At 50.0% G+C, this 19,433-nt stretch overlaps 1 protein-coding gene across 5 annotated transcripts in view; it reads left to right on the plus strand.

Moving 5' to 3' along the window:
- The window catches only part of MAPT (microtubule associated protein tau), a 123,423-nt gene that overhangs the window by 39,248 nt on the left and 64,742 nt on the right, over positions 1–19,433 (plus strand). The gene's annotated exons all lie outside the window — the stretch shown is intronic.

Genomic DNA, 19,433 nt, shown 5'->3' on the forward strand with positions numbered 1-19,433 from the left:
GTTCCTGAACACGCAGGAGACTGTGAGAGCCGCATATGCCTCCCAAATACACACGGCATGCGTGCCTGGGGACACACAGCAGTGCGGGAAGTCCCATTCCGTCTCTCCCCACCTGGGAGAGGATGGCTCTTCCATCTAACTCATGGCTCAGTGTGGTAAAGGAGCTCCCCACTCCCCGTCCCGTGGCCACTCAGAGTCTGCAAATATGTATGCGAAATGAGAGCTCGTCAGTTAGCTTTCACCCGTGTGGGGCGTTTGAGGAGTCTGCCTCCCCTCCGGCGCAGGCCAGTGTACATTGCCCTCCTTCCTTTGCACCCCCACTGTGGCACTGTGCAGAGGTTGGGGCTGTAGACGTACCACAGCTGTGAAAGGAGAGGCCCCCTCACCTCTGCCCTAGCCTCCAGCCCCACTTTCTCTAGGAAGGTGGATAGTTACTAACGTGGGAGAGAAGGGAGGGGAGGAGCCAGGAACAGTCGTTCATGCCTGCAGTCCTAGCACTTTGGGAGGCTGAGGCAGGAGAATCACTTGAGGCCAGGAGTTTGAGACCAGCCTGGGCAATGTAGTGAGACCCTAAATCTGAAAAAAAAAAAAAAAAAAAAAAACCATGAATTAGCTGGGTGTGGTGGTGGGCACCTGTCGTCCTAGCTCCAGGATGAGGTGAGTGAGGTGGGAGGATTGCTTGAGCCCAGGAGTTTGAGGTTACAGTGAGTTGTAATTGTACCACTGCACAGAACGAAAGGAAGAAAGGGGAGGGAAGGAGGGAGAGGAAGGAAGGAAGAGAAAAGAAAAGAAGGGAGGGAAGAAGGAAAGAAGCAAAGAAAAAAAAGAGAAGGGACAGGAAAGCCCAGCAGAGTGTGGGGAGAGGAGGCTGCCGTCATTCTGGGGCCCTCCGTGTGTACAACCAGATAACGCAGGCTCTGTGGACTTTTGTACCATCGTGCTTGAGCATAAAGAAGGGGAGACTGCCCCTTAATAGCACTCTGGAGGCAAACAAACCCGGCTCCAAACCCGGCCCTGCCACTTTCCCAGCTGAAGCCTTAGACAAGCACCCTGGCCTCTTGGACATTCTCAGAGCCATCAGCTGCAAGTGGGTGCTGCCATGCCCACCTCACTGGGCAGGCTGAGGGACCAAGGGTGGTAAATGGCCCAGGTCTTGCCCGATGTGGCCACACGGCAGGTCCGCCATCTAGGTCCATTTCTTTTCTTTCTTTCCCCAAAATCGGGTTGTCATTAAAGTGCTAGTCCACGTTAAAGACATCTGTAGACAGCAACTGTGTTAGTTTTCTATTTGCTGCTGTGATAAGTCATCAGAAATTGAGTAGCTTAAACCAACACAAACGTATTAACCTGTAGTTCTGGAAGCCAGAAACCCTCCATAGGTGTCACTGGGCTGAAATCAAGGTGTTGGCAAGGTTGAGTCCTTTCTGGAGGGCCCAGGGGAGAATCCATTTTCTTGCCTTTGCCAGCTTCTGAAGGTGTCCTGCGTTCCTTGACTGTCCATCTTCAAAGCCAGCAATGGCAGGATGAGTCCCTCTCACATCACCTTGCTCTGACACCAGCTCTCCGCCTCCCTCTTCCACATGTCGTGTCAGGACCCTCGTGATTACTTCACGCTCACTGTGATAATCTGGGATGATCTCTCTCTTTTAGAGTCAGCTGACTCGCAACCTTAATTCCGCCTACAACCCCAATTCCTCTTTGTCATGTATAGTCACATATTCACAGGTTTGGGATTAGGAAGGGCCTGTTTCTGAAAGGCTAATTTCCATGAAAATTCGTATTTTTAATTAAGTTTTTTTTTCCCTCTTGAGACAAGGTCTCACTCTGCGGCCCAGGCTGGAGTGCAGTGGTGTGAACACAGCTCACTGCAGCCTCCACATCTCTGGGCTCAGGTGATCCTCCCACCTCAGCTTCCCTGGTAGTTGGAACTACAGGCGTGAGCCACCACCCCAGCTAATTTTTTTATTTTTTGAGACAGAGTCTTGCTCAGTTGCCCAGGCTGGGGTGCAGCGGTGCAATCTCGGCTCACTGCAACCTCCGCCTCCTGGGTACAAGCGATTCTTGTCCTCAGCCTCCTGAGTAGCAGGGATTATAGGGGCATGCCACCACACCTAATTTTTGTATTTTTAGTAGAGATGGGGTTTCACCATGTTGGCCAGTCTGGTCTCAAACTCCTGACCTTAATTGATCTGCCTTCCTCAGCCTCTCACAGTGCTGGGATTACAGGCGTGAGCCACCATGCCCCGCCCCAGCTAATTTTTGAATTTTTTTTTGTAGAGATGGGGTTTCGCCATGTTGTCCAAGCTGGGCTTAAACTCCTGGGCTCAAGCAGTTCTCCCACCTTTGTCTCCCCAATGCTCCCCAAGTGACGTGAGCCACTGCGCCCGGTCTTAAGAGAAGATTTGATAATTAATATTTTACAATAAGATCTGGAAGAGGTGGGATGAGTAACTAAATTAGGATACAAGTAACCGGGGTCATATCGGCTAATACCTTGGTCACACTGCGCTTGATATCTTACCAGATTCTCCTCCTCAGCTCCGTTAGCAGCAGTGTTCCAGCATCTTATCTCATTTTGTATTTTTTTTCACCTAGCACAAGCCTTTAAATCACTGGCTCGGGGTATTTAGATGTTTGTTGTCCCTTGGATGTTTCTTATAAATCCACATTTCCTAGCTCCCTGGAAAACGCTGTGTAAATGATAAGCCGCAAGAATGGAAAGGAAATTGCAGTGCTCTTGAATCGTAAATGGGCTTTTAGGAGGAGGTTTCTAATTACTCTGCTCTTTCTCTTGGACTGAAGAGTTGAAGTATGGGTTGCAGATCTGTAACAGATAATCACGTGTGTGATGTGACTTCAGCCTGAGCCTCAAGGAGCAAGTCACAGAGCTGGAACAGCCTCTCCCCAGTGTCCCTGGGGCCACGTCTGAGGAGAACCCAGGATTTCATGCATGGCCTGCGCTGGCTGGGGGGCTCTCTTGATATATTGTGTTCCCTCTGAGCATGTTACAGATTCTGACATTCTTATTTTCTTTCTGTGGAGAGAGGTGTACTCAGTGACCTAACTCACTTTATCTTGTTTTTGCTCATCGTTTGTGTAGCTTGAAGAAATCAGATAATTACCTAACGCCCTCACACACACACCCCTACTTTTGGAACCACAGATACAATGCCCTAGAATTGTGCTGGGGACTCAAAGAGAAAAGAGAGTAGTAAAATCTATTAAAGGGGACAAAGACAGCCTATATACTATAAGCTTTCTATTTTTATAGCAAAGAGGTTTGGTATTTTCTAAGTAAACAGAACCACATTTGACCTGCAATATCAAATGCATGGATTTGATGCTTTGGAAAACAGCTGTTTTCTGTGTTAGTCTCGGTATCTTCCATGGAATGTCCTCCTGTCTTTGGCTTAAATGTTAGCTTCGTCTATAGCCATTGCATCCTAAACCTGCCCAGTGTTGTCCGATTCCTGGCTTCACAGCTGAGAGGCTGTGTGTCCCTGGGCAATTTACTTCACCTCTCTGTGCGTCAGAGTCCTCATCTGTGAGTTGGGGAATCCGGAAAGAATCTCCCCCGTAGGGTGTAGTGAGGATTTCATGAATTATTCCAAGTGCTACACAGAGTAAGCACTCAAATGATGTCATTGTCATGATTGCGGTTACTGGAGCCTAGAGTTTCGTTCTGATACCCAAGGCTGCAGCCCATTCGGCCCAGGTAAGGAACAGCTGGAGGAGTCAGCCATGTTCAGCAGGGAGAGATGACGGGATGCGGCGTGGTTGAATCTGTGAAGGGCCTCCTGGATGAAGGACTGGCATGTTCTGCGTGGCTCCAGGGCACTGAGCAGGACCCATTTGCCAAAGTCTCTAGCTATAGACAGAAAACGTTTCTGTCAATCAAAGAAGACAAAAATAGAATGAGCGCCCTCAAGAGGTCATGAGCTTCCTGTCATTGGAGGGATTCCCGAATAGCTAGGTAACCACTTTAGGTGCTATCAAGGGACTTTTTTCTTTAAAGTCCTTTCCAAAAGCTTCTGAGGTTGCATAAACAATGGGAAGCCACCTTGGTGTTTTTTTAATTCAAACTCTCCCCAGTGATGAGGTTTGAACCAAAGCCAGTTTGGCAAGCAGAGAGGAGACTTGTGTACAAGGAGTTCCTTGGGTCAATTGCTTTTTCCTTGTTCCGGCTAGCCAGAGGGCTCTGGTTGGAAAACGGGAGACTGGGGAGGCTGAGGCCTGACCAAACCAGACTCTGCAGGCCAGCTGGGAGGCCACAGCTCCCACCTACGCGAAAACTGAAGGCCATCTCTACTTTTAGATTGAGCAAAAGAAAATAAATTTAAGTTTGAGCCTCCTTTGCAACAGTTAAGAAACATCTTTATTGAGATGATCATTCACATTCCATAAAATTCTCCCACTCTGAGTTACACTTCAGTGGTTTTAGTCTTCCTTGATGATTCTGATGGTCTTTTCTTAAGGCTCTTGGAAGACCTAGAAGCCTCTCGGACACAGGCAGGTGTGGAGGGCATAGCACTGAGTCTGACTTCTCATTTCCTGGGTCTCCCACTTAATGACTCTCAGGTACCCCTCCTTCCCCCTGCCTCTGGCTTCCACCCCAGGGGTGTAGAGTTTTGCCATTTTCCAAGCAGCACTTCTGTGTCTACACTCTCTGTGCTTCTTTCTTGCTAGCTTTTTCTCCTTTGTGTGCTCATTCCCTCTCTCCCTCCCTCTCTCCCTTCCTCCCTTCCTCCTTTCCTTCCCTCCTTCCCTCCCTCTCTCCTTCTCTCCTTCCTTCCAGGTATGTGACTGATTTCTGTTTGTGGACATAAATGTCCAGGCTGTTCTCTGGCCGTTCTGTTGGATAATGGACATCTGGCATTGAGAGGGGCTGCTTTCTCTGAAATCGTGTTCTTGGAGCCCAGAACCGAGGTGTGTGCTTCTGGCTTTGTCCACCCAAATTCTGATGTGTCCATTTAAATTGAGCCAGACCCACAGGGCACTGAGGGACAGATCCTCGGTGGAATGTGACTGTTACATGGGCATTTTGTCTCGTCAAAATGGGAACATATTTATTGCTTTTTATATGATTGTAAACATAATCCATGTCTACAAAACAGTATAATGAGAGAAAAATGTAGACACTAATAAGAGAAAATCTCCCTAATTGTATTTTTCTTCTCAGAGAAAGCTCTTGTTGGACATATATGCTCTAGGGTGTTTTTTTTTTAACTACACATATATATTATTTTCTTATTTATAAAAAACCTGTACACGCACATTTCTGTAACTACTGTTTTCACTTGATGATGCATGGACCTCCTAGACCAGCGTGTATGTTTCTTCCTCCTTACAAAGCAGTTGGCTTCACACAGGGTGCACCAGGACACGGTTTTGGCTCTGTCCCCAGGGTGTCACGGGACCAGGGGATGATCTCACAGGGTCTGCCATCTGCCCTGCCTGGCCGGAGACTGCATCGAGAGGGCCAAGGGGCACCACGTGTCATGGGTACTGTCAAACAAGAGCCTTTAGAGCCTTCCACAGTCTTTCTTTTGCTTCCCAGCATTGCTTCCCCCCGGTGGACTCCGAATCTGGAACTAGTTCTAGGCACCTCTCAAACTCAGATGGGGGCTGGGGCATTATTATAACGCAAATCTAGGCAAAGCCCTCCCAATACCAGGATCCAGAATGGGGTGGGCCCTTTGCCCTGAAAAGCTGTCCAGTTTGAAAATACAAACAGAAGACAGAAAGGCTTGGCTAAATTAACGAGTGATAAGGTTTTAATGATGGTAAGCAAGTAGGGTTCGTGGATAGCCAACGACGGTTCTGAACACTTGGCATGCATTAACTCATCTAATCCCCACATTTTGCAGATAATACAAAGGCTGTGGGAGGCTGAGTGACTTACCCAAAGTCACACAGCTCCTAAGTCAAGGATTTGGAGTGGACTCTGGGCAGCCTGGTCTGACACCCTGCCCTGCTGTGTGCTTATCTCTGGCCCCAATGCCACCATGCAGAAGTGTCTGGGGGCACTTTGTCTCTCTGTCAGAGAGAATCCCGAGATGGGTATGCTTGCCCTGCTGCAGCACTTCCCTTTTTTTGAGACAGAATCTTGCTCTGTTGCCCAGGCTGGAGTGCAGTGGCACAATTTCGGCTCACTACAACCTCCACCTCCCAGGTTCAAGTGATTCTTGTCCCTCAGCCTCTTGAGTAGCTGTGATTACAGGTGTGTGCCACCACATCCAGCTAATTTTTTTGTGTTTTTAGTAGAGTTGGTGTTTTGCTGTGTTGGCCAAGTTGGTCTTGAATCTCTGGCCTCGAGTGATCTGCCCACCTCAGCCTCCCACAGTGCTGGGATTACAGGCGTGAGCCACTGTGCCCGGCAGTGTGGCACTTCTTACATGTGTTCCACAGACAAAGTTTCTCTTCCGTCCCTCCACGACAGGGCTGAGCTCAGGTCGTTCGTTACTGGTGGACAACTGCTGATTTCCAACAGAATTAACATCCTCCTCTCCCCTGCGCCTTTCAGAGTGTGCCCTCAGACTCAAAAATTAGAAGTGAAAACATCTTAAAAACGATGACCTTTTCTTCCTACTCTTCCTCTCCCTCGCTGTCTTCCTTGTTGTCCCCATCTAGTGAAATATCAAGGCAAAAAGAGCCCATTTCTGGCCATTTTCTGTGGCCTTTCAAACTCCCTCCCACCTACCCCACTGCTCCTGGACGTGTTTCCCGAAAACTGAGACTTCGGTGCAGAAAGTGCCAGGCCCTCTGTCCCCCGGATCGCCTTCCTCATCTTCCCTGTGCTCGCCTGTCACGTTGTCTGGGTACCAGCGCTGGAGGGAACGGGGAACAGACTCTGGTTCTCATTCGGAAGTTCACCTTCGCTCCGCCACTTCCGAGACCTTCCCAGAAGTTGCCCTTTGTCTCCCTCCTCTCCAAGGCTGGCTCAGAGCTGCCCGTCACCTCTTCCTGCTGTCACCCCACCTCCATCAGGGCAGAGGTTGAGACAAAGGCTCTTCTCCTGGCTCCTGCTGTTCCCCCGGGTCCAGCCTCCTCTCCTCCATCGTCAGGAGTCTCTCTCCACCCCCACATCATGACTTTAGCACCTCACGTTTGTCCAGAACATCCCTGCTTGTTAAAATGTCACCTTTCCATGCATTTTTTCCAGTAACACAGTCACCCAGTGAGTCAGGAGTGTCATCAGCACCATGTTTCAAGTGAAGAATCTGCAGTTCAGAGAGGGCGAGTGACTGGCCCGGCCTCACCAGCCAGCCAGTGGAGCCCTTACTAAGCCCAGGGTTTCTGACTCCTGTCCAGGTTCCTTTCCCACCCAGATCCACAGAGAGAACCGAGCCAAGAACAGGTGTTCCTCAGGAAGACCTGAAGCCATAGCCTCCACCTCCAAACCCAGGGGCCCAGGGAGTCCAGGCACTCATCCATTCCCGAGGCTGGACATGGTGCCTTCCAGGAGAGGGGCTGGGGGCGAGTGGCCTCTTGTGCGCCTGTTGGGGATAGATATGCAGTGGCGTCTCCACATCATGAGGCCTGGCTTCATGGGTGAGCCCCAGGTCCCAGGAGAAGCCAAGCAGGGTGTCTTCCCCGCTCAGCTTTGGGCCCGGGTGGCAGTGCAGGGTGGAGCCGGCTGCCCCAGCCCCTGCTGTGAGGCTGAGGTACCTTCAGAAACAACCTAAGAGCCGTTCATCAGTCCAGGTGGCCGCCGATGGAGGAGCAGGTACTTCCGAGAGCCCACAGTGCTCTTTGGCCAGTGGCCCGAGGGTGCCTCTGAGAAGCCTTGTAGCACCCAGAGGTGCTGCTGAGGCAACAGCCTGACTGTAAGGAGGCCCATTCATCCTCAGAGAGCGGCTGTGACGCTGCTGCGACAGCCGCACCAGCCCTCCGGCCTTTAGACTTCCCATTCTAAAGCAGAACTCTCCAGCAAATCACCCCTTGTCGGACTCTGTCCCCACTCTCTCTGGATCCACTTGAGGTTCCTCAGCCTCTCTGGGCCTTAGTTTTCCCGGCTGTAAGATGAAGCAGAGAGGGCCTGTGTACCCCCAAAGGTGCCGTTGGAGTGGCTCCTCCCACATTAGGGCTCAAGTGAGGCTTCGTGGTTGGTTGGTGGAGGTCTCGAAAACCACCCAGTGCCCCTGAAGGCTGGGACTGCAGATTCAATGCCACGGGTGTCCTTCCTCGGCCTGGCAGCTGTACATCAGGTGTAAAATGGGGGTAATAGGCTAACAACAGTCCCTTACAGCTCTGTGGATGTGAGGATTAAACAAGATAAATGTGTAACAGTGCCTGGCTAGAGAAATATTTACTCCTGTTATTAAGGGAAGAGTATACATGGCAGAAAAGGAGGGGAAGATGTCAAAGCCAGTCCCTCCCCTCTCTAGCGTATTTAAGGGTAATGTTGAGTTGGTTTGTGGACATTTGCTGCCTGTTAGAGCTGGAAAGTAGGGACCCCTTCTCAACAGCAATGCTAGAAGTTATACCTATTGGACGTCAACCAAAAGATAAGGCTTATTAGCTGGACGTAGTGGCTCACGCCTGTAATCCTAGCACTTGGGGAGGCAGAGGCAGGTGGATCACTTGAGATCAGGAGTTTGAGACCAGCCTGACCAGCATGGTGAAACCCCATCTCTACTAAAAATTCCAAAATCAGCCAGGCGTGGTAGCGCATGCCTGTAATGCCACTTATTTAGGAGGGCTGAGGTAGGAGAATCACTAGAACCCAGGAGGCGGAAGAGGTTGCAGTGAGCCAAGATTGCGCCACCGTACTCCAGCCTGGGTGACAGAGGGAGACTCCGTTTCAAAAAAAAAAAAAAAGTCAAAGCTTGTTAATACCGGCACATCATTAGGGGTACAGTAGGCTGTAGAACGACTGATGTAGCGTGATGCCACGCAGGGCAGATGCCGCGTGCGCGTAGGAGAGGTGTCTGGAGGACGTGCCCTAAGATGTTAGAGCCATTCCTTTGCTTTTTCCTTTTATAATTTGTATCTGACTTTTAAATAAAGGCCATGAATCACTTTTATAAAACACATTCTCTCCAAGCCCTACTACTCCTTTAAAGAATAAGATGGTTTGCCCAAAACAGGCAGTTTTTCTGCTCTTGGCTCTGACATCAGAGGAAACTCAGTCTCATCTACTTGGGGCTCTGGGTTCAGGGGGATTCATTTCAGGTAGATTGAAGTGGTGACCAGGGACATTTGTGCACACAGAGAGGGACAGGAGCACCATCAGTTTGTCGCTCACAACCGCTGCCATCTTTACCAAAGGCTGTCGCCCGATCAGAAAAAGTATCAGGCCAGGCACAGTGGCTCACACTTGTAATCCCAGCACTTTGGGAGGCCGAGGCAGGCAGATCACTTGAGGTCGGGAGTTCAAGATCGGCCTGGCCACCATGGTGAAACCCTGTCTTTACTACAAATACAAAAATTAGCCGGGCATGGTGGCTGTCGCCTATGGTCCCAGCTACTCAGGAGGCTGAGGCAGAAGAATTGCTTGAACCCAAGAGGCACAGGTTGCAGTGAGCCGAGATTGCACCACTGCACTCCAGCCTGGGGAACAGAGCAAGACTCTGTCTTTAAAAAAAAAAAAAAAAAAAAAAAAAAAAAGGTATCAAAAATGAGGTAGTTTTTACAACTACTATACTTCTAAAACAAAGTCCATCCAAGTATGACAGATTTTAGAAGCACTATTGGCTATTCCAGTAGTTAAACAGAGAGAAGCTTTTAGTTAAAACAAACAACAAACCCAGAAACCTTTGGTCAGAACCTCTCAGACACGATCTGGGAGTTTTCTCATGACGGTGGGCATTAGCCAGCTGACATCAGCCGCAGCCATCCGTGTGCACAAAGCAGCAGCACCTCCCAAGAAGCGGCCTTCATCCATGCCCTTACACAATCGGTGATTATTCTCTTGGGATGGAGGCCCAGAATTATTTCAGTTTCTTCTCGCCAGCATGAGTCTTTCCTTTCTGTACGCTCCTTATCGTCTCTCTCTTTAATTTGGCAGTTCTGCTTGAAATCTGGGTCTTTCATTAGTAGTAGCGCAATTTGGTTCCAGAACATTCTGTGGTGTGATGTGACCACAAGCTCACACTTCAGAGCTCCTCTGTGCCAGTCTTACCGAGCACCTCCCACTGGCTGCCTGCATGCTGGGCACCTCTTGTGGTGGGCAGGAGAGAGAAGGGAACGCAAAAGGAGACACAGCTCCTTCTTAGAAGCTCAAAGTTGGGGACCAACTGTCACAGAAGAGTGTCTTTAGCATCCAAGACACCAAGATTCAGCCTCACAAGGGTGTTTATTAAGGCTTCTCAGCTCTTTCTTTTTCTTTTTCTTTGTTTTCAGATAGAGTCTCATTCTGTCGCCCAGACTGGAGTACGGTGGCACAATCTTGGCTCACTGCAACCTCCACCTCCTGGGCTTAAGCGATTCTCCTGCCTCAGCTTCCCCAGTAGCTGGGATTGCAGGTGCCCACCACCACACCCAGCTAATTTTTGTTTTTTTAGTAGAGACAGGGTTTCACCATGTTGGTCAGGGTGTGGTCTGGAACTCCTGACCTCAGATGATTTGCCCACCTTGGCCTCCCAGTGTGCTGGTATTGCAGGCATGAGCCATCACACCCAGCCTGCTATTGCTTCATCTATAGTACGTTTGACTTGATGATCTCCAGTCAACTTAGACAGAGATTCTCATCTAAGCTCCAACTTTCCACTTCCATTTTCCTCAACTTTCCCCTTAACCCCTCCACATTCTCTCAAAATCACCTCACTTCTAAAAAATCCTTTTCCTTTTAAATTTCAAATTATCTATACTCATTGAAATAAATCAAAATAGCATAGAATAAGCAAAAAATGGATCTCCCCCTGCCCCACTCCCATTCCCTAGGGCTAACCATAGTTCACCATTTAATTACCAGGGGTTTTTTTTGTTGTTGTCATTTTTTTGTTGAGACAAGAGTCTCACTCTGTCGCCCAGGCTGGAGTGCAGTGGTGTGATCTCGGCTCACTGCAACTTCTGCCTTCCAGATTCAAACAATTCTCCTGCCTCCACCTCTGAGTAGCTGGGATTACAGGTGCTTACCAACATGCCTGGATAATTTTTGTACTTTCAGTAGAGACGGGATTTCTCCACATTGGTTATGCTGGTCTCAAACTCCTAGCCTGAAGTGATCCACCCACCTTGGCCTCCCAAAGTGCTGGGATTACAGGCATGAGCCACCGCGCCCGGCCCTCTGGGGTTCTCTCTTCCTTTAGTTGCAAACGCTCCCTGTTCCTGGAGTAGAGGGTTTTCCTAGGCCCAGGACCAGCATGCCTGCCCTATCACTTATCTTCATACCTTAAAGCAAAACAGTTGGACTGTAAGCATTCTCAAACAAACTGTCAGTAAGAAGAAAGTTCTCTCAGGAAACAAGAGCTTTCGTTCAGCTGGGCCCTGGTCCTTATATTCTGAAGCAGTTACCAGTCATAGCTTGAATTAATCTCAGTTATCTGCTGCTGGTGCCAGGGTGTCTGGGTTTTGAAGCCTGACTCCATTACAGACTTACTGTGTGGCCTTGGGTAACTTACTCAAACTGCCTGTGCCTCAGTTTCTCCAGCTGTATTATGTTGGCATAATAGTCTGTTGTGTGAATTAAATGAGGCAGTATCTGGAAACGCTTCAAACATAGTTACTATCATGAGAAATCCTGCTTTCCGCCTAAATGTGCTGGAAAATTCCTGGTGGTGCAGAACAGGAGACCACAGCAAAGGAAAGACAGGGGTGCAGATGCCAAAAATGACCTTGGAGAATGAAGTGCATGTTAAGATTATTTTTGGATTCTAGGTTTATCTCTGCTTGGCCTTCAGTTACCTGTGAGAGATCCAGCTAGGGGATTTTTGTTTTTAACAATAGCTTTATTGAGATATAATTCGTGTGCCATAAGTCACTCTTTTAAAGTGTTTTCAGTATATTCACAAGGCTGTGCAGCCATCCCTGTACCTGATTCCAGTCTGGGTTTTTAACCATTAGCATAAGGGGGACCACGCTTTCCCCAAACCAGAACCGCGGGACAGGGCGATTCCGCTGAGTCACCGCGGGCTCTGGGTGCCCGGCGGCGGCGGAGCCCGGGACCTTCCTCGGCCGCCCCCTAGCGAGGTCAGATTTAGACTGGAAGCGCGTTCGGGGTCCCAGCCTGGTGCGCCCGCAGTTGTGGGAGACCAGCCGGACTCGGACTTCCCCTGAGCCCCGGAACTCTAGCAGGGCCTGGGTCATGACGGCCATCTCCCCTTTTCCAGAGGGTATAATCTGCTGGGAAGGCACCTGTTTAATACAGTAGCATAGAGATGGGTTTTAGCCTCAGAATGTCAGAATTCAAGCCCCGCTCTCTGCTTACTAGCTGTGTGACCCTAAAGAGGTTTCAGAGCCTCTCTGACCTTCAGTTTCCTCATCTAGAAAGTGGGAGCAGTCATTCCTTCTCACAGGGTGGTTGTAAGTATTGCAGAGGTCTTCTCTGTCCTCAGGGCTGAAATAAACCCGTTATTAATAATCCAAAACTGCCAAGGGGTGTTGACTGGTCCCCCACCCTGATCTAAGGAGCTTTCTAAAACCTGAGTAATCATTGCCAAACTGTACTTCCTTGAGTAAGGACGTTAGAAGGAATGGGAAAGACCGTGGCAGGTGAAGGAAGGCAGACTGGTCCTGGCCTCCTCCAAGGAAGAAACAGCCCCGGATCGTGGGAAACCCAGACACCTGCCAGACAGACTAGGAGCAGAAGCTGGGGCTTTAAGGTCCCCAGGGAAGTTCTCTCAAGGGAGCAGCCAATTGGATTTTGTAAGCAGAGATTTGGTTGGGGAGGAGGAGACGACGTGGGGAGCAGAGGGGCAAAGCTGTCAGGAATCCTACCTGGAGGGCGGGGCTGTGTGTTGGGGGGAGTTGGATCCCTAGGGCCTCGGTGGCCTTGGCAAGTTTCCACCCCTCAGATCCTTTACTCCAGCCCCCAGGGCCTCCATCCTGCCCCTCACAGTTACAGTGAGCCTGGATGCCCTGTCACAAGTAGGTGTCCAGGAAAATGGCAGACATGTTCCAAACAGCAAGCAGCATTCCCCAGTGACACCCCAGGGTCATCTCAGAGGTGGACAAGGTGCCTGGGGTTTCTTGTCCACCCTCCAGTGCCTCAGGGGATAGCCAAAGCTGTCCCTTCACATAAGCTGCACAGAAGGGGTGAACTCTGCTGGGAAAACCCTATTCTTTGGGAGCAAAAGAGACCCAGGGTCTCAGCTGCACATCCCTGTCCCTGAGGGCCTGCCAGTGCTTGGAGGCCCAGCCTGGGCAAAATGAGGTTGTCCGGGCCCCTACCAGGCCCGTTCCTCGGCCACACACTCCCCTTCCTGCACACACACCCTTCTCCCTCCATCCCATCTCCATTGTTGTCAGAAAAGTCACAATAAAAAGGTCCATATTGTGTAGTTCTCACGCTTTTAATTTTTTTATTTTTATTTGTTGAGACCGTCTCATTCTGTTGCCCAGGCTGGAGTGCAGTGGCACCATCTAGGCTCACTGCAACCTCTGCCTCCTGGGTTCAAGCGATTCTCATGCCTCAGCCTCCCGAGTAGCTGGGGTTACAGGCACCTGCCACCACGCCCAGCTAATTTTTGTGTTTTTAGTAGAGACGGGGTTTCACCATGTTGGCCAGGATGGTCTCTAACTCCTGGCCTCAAGTGATCTGCCTGACTCACCCTCCTGAAGTGCTGGGATTACAGGCATGAGCCACCCAGCTCCGCACGTTTCATTTATTAAAAGATTATGGTGTCCATCAATGGGTGAATGGATAGACCCATGTGGACTCTCCCCCTCCTTACCCAAGAAACGAAGCATGGAGCCTTGCCAACATGTGGATTCACAGTGAAAGAAGTCAGTCACCAAAGGCCACGTGCTGTGTGACTTCTCTTACACGAAATATCCAGAAGAGCTACATCCATAGTGACAGAAAGTCGATGAGCAGCTGGGGCCTGGTAGAGGGGAGAGGCGGGAGCAGCTGCCTGCAAGGTCCAGCCTTTCTTTTGGGCTAAGTCGCTGCCTGGGTGGTGAGGACATTTGGAACTAGATCGAGGTGATAGCTGCATAACATTAAGAATATACCGAATGCCACTGAAGCATTCATTTTAAATCATTCATCGTGTGTTGCATGAATTTTAGGTCAATAAAAAACAGTTGTTTGAAAAGAGAGAACCCTGTGGGTAGCGGCAGCAGTGATTGGAGTCCCGATGTGATTCCGTGGCTCACCCCTCCCCTGCCGCACCCCGTCACCCTCCAGCCTCGTCCTCCTTTACTCCGCACTGTCATCTTTGTTCCCCTCTCTCTCTCAACCCTGCAGATGCTTTTCCCTGTCTCCAGCTGCCCCACGCTCCAGGCTTCCGCGTCTCCCTCCAAGGCATGAATTGGGGCTGGGAGGGTGTGATTCTGAAGAAGGCACCAAGAGTGACTCAGCCAGTCCCTTCCCCTCCCAGGGCCTCAATTTAGCTACAAAACCACAGCGAGGCCGTACCTTTCTCAGGGTCCCTAAAAAATGTCCCATCTTCGTGTCCAGGTTTAACTCAATTTTAGCGCCTCCCCTAAAATGTGTTCCTTACCTCCCACCCCACTGCCTCTAAGTCACTGCCTGGGAAAACAGGAGTGAGGAAAGGAGAAAGGAAGAAAGAGAGAGAGGAAGGCTGATGGATTTAGAAAAGTAAGACAGCACGCGGTCTGAGGAACACAGCCTTGGTGTGTTTATTTTCCTGTCTGTGTGTCTCGCTTAGATTACAGTGGTCTGTGGGTGATGACATGTCTGGTCCAGGCTGCGTAGCCACCTCAGGGCCATGCTTGTTTATGTGTTTTTCAATTCACTGTCTTTGCATGGGAGTCCCAGGCCGATAGGCACAGCTGCACCATTTGTCCGTTGATTGTTGATTTATATAACCTTTGTCCAGTTCTTCCAGAGAAATCATCCTGCCCTTGGCTCTGGAGGAGGTGGGCAGCAGGAGTCAGAAAGGGCTGGGGAAGGAAGATGGCAGGTCCTTGGCTAGGACCTGGCCTGGGCTGGAGACCTCCTCCTGTCCTGTCACCAACCACCACCCCGCCCCAGGCTCCCGAGTTAGAAGACACAGGCTCAAATAGTCTACCTTTCCATGGAAAAACACATAAAAAATAAAGGTTCATAAAAAATAAAAATTTAGACCAGGTACTGTGGCTCACACCTGTGATCCCAGCACTTCGGGAGGCCAAAGCAGGTGTATTGCTTGAGCCCTGGAGTTCATGACCCGCCTGGGTAACATAGTGAAACCCCATCTCTACAAAAAAGTACAAAAAAATTAGCCAGGCATGGTGGCGCACACCTGTGGTCCCAGCTACTCGGCCTCTGGACCCACATAGAATACAATGTTAGCATAAGAAGGGAGTCCCAGGGTCACCACATGGCTTGAGGGGCAGAGAACCTGAAGGTTGAGAGGAGTGGCCTGGTCACCCAGCTGCTGAGTCCGAGACCTGGCCACTGCTTTCTCTATACCCCAGACCTGTACCTGACATCTCAAGTAGAAAGCGGGGATGTTTTATAGTCCAGGGTGAAGGAGCAGGCAGTGAGGGGCAGCAGAGTGTCACTTTCCATTTCTGTGTGCCTCGTACTGGCTGTGTGACCTGGGGCAGGTAACTTCCCAGACTCCTGGGAATCATCATGTCTACAGTGCTGATGACGATGACCATGACACCCACCTCAAGGATTGCCATGAAGGGTCACGGAGAGGCCTGTGAGGCACCCGCATGGAGCAGGCGCCCCTCCTCTGCCAGGTGCCGGTGTGTGCCACCTGTTGCTAGGCCCTGGGGTTATGGCACTGTGTGATCCAGCAAGTCCTACCTGGCGAAGGTGGCATTCTCACGCTCAGTGTTTGTTGTAAGGCTAAGAAGAGTGACTTCATTTTGCTTTCCGGGGACATCTTTCTGGGTCCTCTTTTCTGCCTGTGTCAAGTAGAGCCTCAAGGCTGCTCCTGAAAATGGGCCTGTCAGTCTTAGCATGGCAGGTAGTTTCCAAAGCATTAGCATGGGGCAGCCGACCTAGGCCAGCCAATGTGGTGCTGTGACTCTTGCAGCCGAGTAGAATCAGAAGGTCCATAAACCTAGGAGCGTTTGCTGTGCCGGGATCAGGGTGGAGGCTGAGCTTCCCTGCTTAGAGATTCTTCCCATGCGTTCCACTGCTTTTCCCCAAAGGAAAATATTGACCCTTGAGAGGCACACAGTTTATTTATTTCGCATACTAAATAGTAGCCTGTATTTTAAGGATGAGTTGATTTCTGCATCAGTCCCTATAACTAACTCATCAGCCTTTTGTTGGTGTATCTGACTCTCTGTGGTCCTGCAGGGGTTGTGGAGGGGGAGGCAGAAGAGGAGGAGGGATCTTTATTAGAAACCAGGACAGTGAGACCCATTGCCCTGTCATCTGCTCCGTGGAGCTGAATGAGGCAGCCCAGCTGTGAAACACCCTGGACAAGCATCCCTAGCCCCCAGAACAGTGGGGCACTGCCTCAAATCCTGGGAATGACCCTTGATTCTCCTGCTTCTGACTTGGAACCTATGGAAACCTCTAGAAACAACTGAGGAAAACCCGACATGAAAAGCAGAACTTGGCCGGGCATGGTAGCTCATGTCTGTAATCTCAGCACTTTGGGAGGCTGAGGCAGGTGGATCATCTGAGGTCAGGAGTTCGAGACCAGCCTGGCCAATATGGTGAAACCCTGTCTCTACTAAAAAAAAAAAAAAAAAAAAGAGAGAGAGAGAGAGAAGCAGAACTCCACACAGAATATAAGAGGTGACCAGAGCATACAATGATTCTTGCTAAGACTGATTTGCAGTTTTGTTTTGTTTTGTTTTGTTTCAATTGAAGAAATGCTGGAGAAGCCTAAAGGAGTCTGAAAACTCTGGCCCAAGGGCCGAAACTGTCCTTGAGTTAAGAATGGTTTTCACATTTTTAAATGGTTGAAAAATAAAATAAGAATGATGTGTCGTGACACATGAAAGTTATATGAAATTCAAATTCCCGTATCTATAAATAATGTTTTATCAGAACACAGTCACGCTCATTCATTTATCTTCGATGGCTGCTTTCCCGCTACAACCACATTGAGCAGTTACAACAGAGACTGCGTGGCCCGCAGAGCCTTCAGTATTTACTCTCTGGCCCTTTACAGAAACAATGTGCTGATCTTGACCTGAAGCTAAAGTTGAATACCTCTCCATTGAAAAACCCATTAAAAATATAGGTTCATAAAAAATAAAAATTGAGACTGAGTGCCGTGACTCACACCTGTGATCTTATCACTTTGGGAGTCCAAGGCAGGCAGATCACTTGAGCCCTGGAGTTCATGACCAGCCTGGGCAACACAGTGAGACGCCATCTCTACAAAAAATACAGAAAATTAGCCAGGCATGGTGGTGCACACCTGTGATCCCAGCCACTCAGGAGGCTGAGGCGGGAGGATCACCTGATCCAGGAAGTTGAGGCTACAGTGAGCTGTGATTGTGCCACCGCACCCCAGCCTGGGTGACAGACCAAGACCTTGTCTCCAAATAAATAAATAATATGAAGTAAAATAAACAATATAATATAAAAATGAATCAATTAAAAATTATAATGGAAGCCAAAGGGCATAGTAGAACACATTTTCTGGAGCTCGTTAAGTCACATAAGTCACCAGTTAGTAAAATGCAGTCAGGGGAAAAAGAGGGCAGGACTCCTCTCTGAAGCAGCGGCTCTTCCAAAAACAGACCCCACCCTTGTCCAGCTGCACTTCCCCCTGAGGGTGTTCCCTTTGACTGTGACCCCCGCCCCCTGTTTCCCAGCCATCCAAGCCACCTGTGGCGTGATACTAGATTCTAATCCCTCTCCCTGACCTCAACCCAATTTCGAAGGCCAGTCTAGTGTTTTCTCAAATACACTTCTAGGCTCTGTTCATTCCTTTTCATCTCCTCTGCCTTTTCACTGCATGCTTGGACCACTGCAGTCACCTCCCTGCTGATGGCCATTCCCTACCCGTCCAGTTGGCCCAGCCTGCTGCTGCCAGATTCACCTAGGGCACCTCTGTGGTGCTGCCTCTGCTGTGGACAGGGTCCGAGCCAGCCACCTCACCCACCTACAGGTGCATGGGTGCAGCCAGCGCGTCCAGTGGTTTATCCCATCACCACAGACTTGGTGTGGGTTGATGTGCAGAGAAGGGCTGTTGGCAGCCACAGCACGAGCAACTCCGCCCCACATGGGACCTAAGACAGCGTGCTGGGAGCCACCTCTGAGAATCCAACATAAGGCAGAGGGAAGAATGGCTCACATTGCACAAACACTCTTTTTTTTTTTTTTTATTTTTGATAGAAGTCTCACTCTATTGCTCAGGCTAGAGTGCAGTGGGGCAATCTCAGCTCACTGCAACCCCTGCCTCCTGAGTTCAAGTGATTCTCCAGCCTCAGCCTGCCAAGTAGCTAGGATTACAGGTGCATGCCATCACACCCAACTAATTTTTGTATTTTTAGTAGAGACGGGGTTTCACCATGTTGACCAGGCTGGTCTCAAGCTCCTGATGTCAGGCGATCTGCCTGTCTTGGCCTTCCAAAGCGCTGGGATTACAGGTGTGAGCCACTGTGCCCGGCCTCCTTCCATTTTAACATATGCCTAATTTGCCCATTGAAAACGGTTGAGATGCATTTTACGTTGCCAAGGTCTACTTAGAGTTAGCACTCATGACCAGGTCTGGGTCAAGCCTGGCTGTCCAAATGGCACCTTTGACCTGCTCTGGTTTTATGAAAAGGAATGAGCTGATGGCACGGTGCCTGGGCAGTGGGCTCAGGCTGGCAGGACTCAGTGACCAAAGGAAGAGAACTTTCCTCACCACCAGCCTGTCTTTTTCAGGGCACCTCAGAGGGCTTTGGGACTTGGTGATGAACACAGCATAGTGAGCTGTCCAGCAGGCAGGCCCTGGCTTCTCACACTTCTCAGGCTCCTTCAGACGCTCTCCCCAAAGGGAGCTGCTCCCTCCGGAACCCACAGATTTAAAATATAGGCAACCATCGCATTGGGGACAACTGACCTCAAACACAGGGACCGGGGCAGATGGGCTCATCATGTGAAACTCATCTTGAGCAGTAGCAGCTTCTTTTCACAAGTTCATGGAGCAGGAAGTTTTCCACAGGGGATCACATCTGTCTGATCAAAAACGGCCTGGGAAGTGGCTCTCCTGTTCATTCCCTGGAAACCTCCAATGGAACCACTACCGCTGTGCCAGCCCCAGCACTGGCGCCCCAGCCATGATTGGCACCCCAGCCACTTCTCTGCTGTGAACTCCAGAGCCCTGGTTAATTAATCCTCCGCGTGTTGAGAGGGAGAGGCCCGTTCAAAAAAGCAGCATAAAGCCCAGGGAGACGTGGCCGTAACAAGAAGGGTG

The sequence above is a fragment of the Saimiri boliviensis genome, chromosome 17 (assembly GCF_048565385.1).
Source record: "Saimiri boliviensis isolate mSaiBol1 chromosome 17, mSaiBol1.pri, whole genome shotgun sequence".
Lineage (NCBI taxonomy): Eukaryota > Metazoa > Chordata > Mammalia > Primates > Cebidae > Saimiri > Saimiri boliviensis.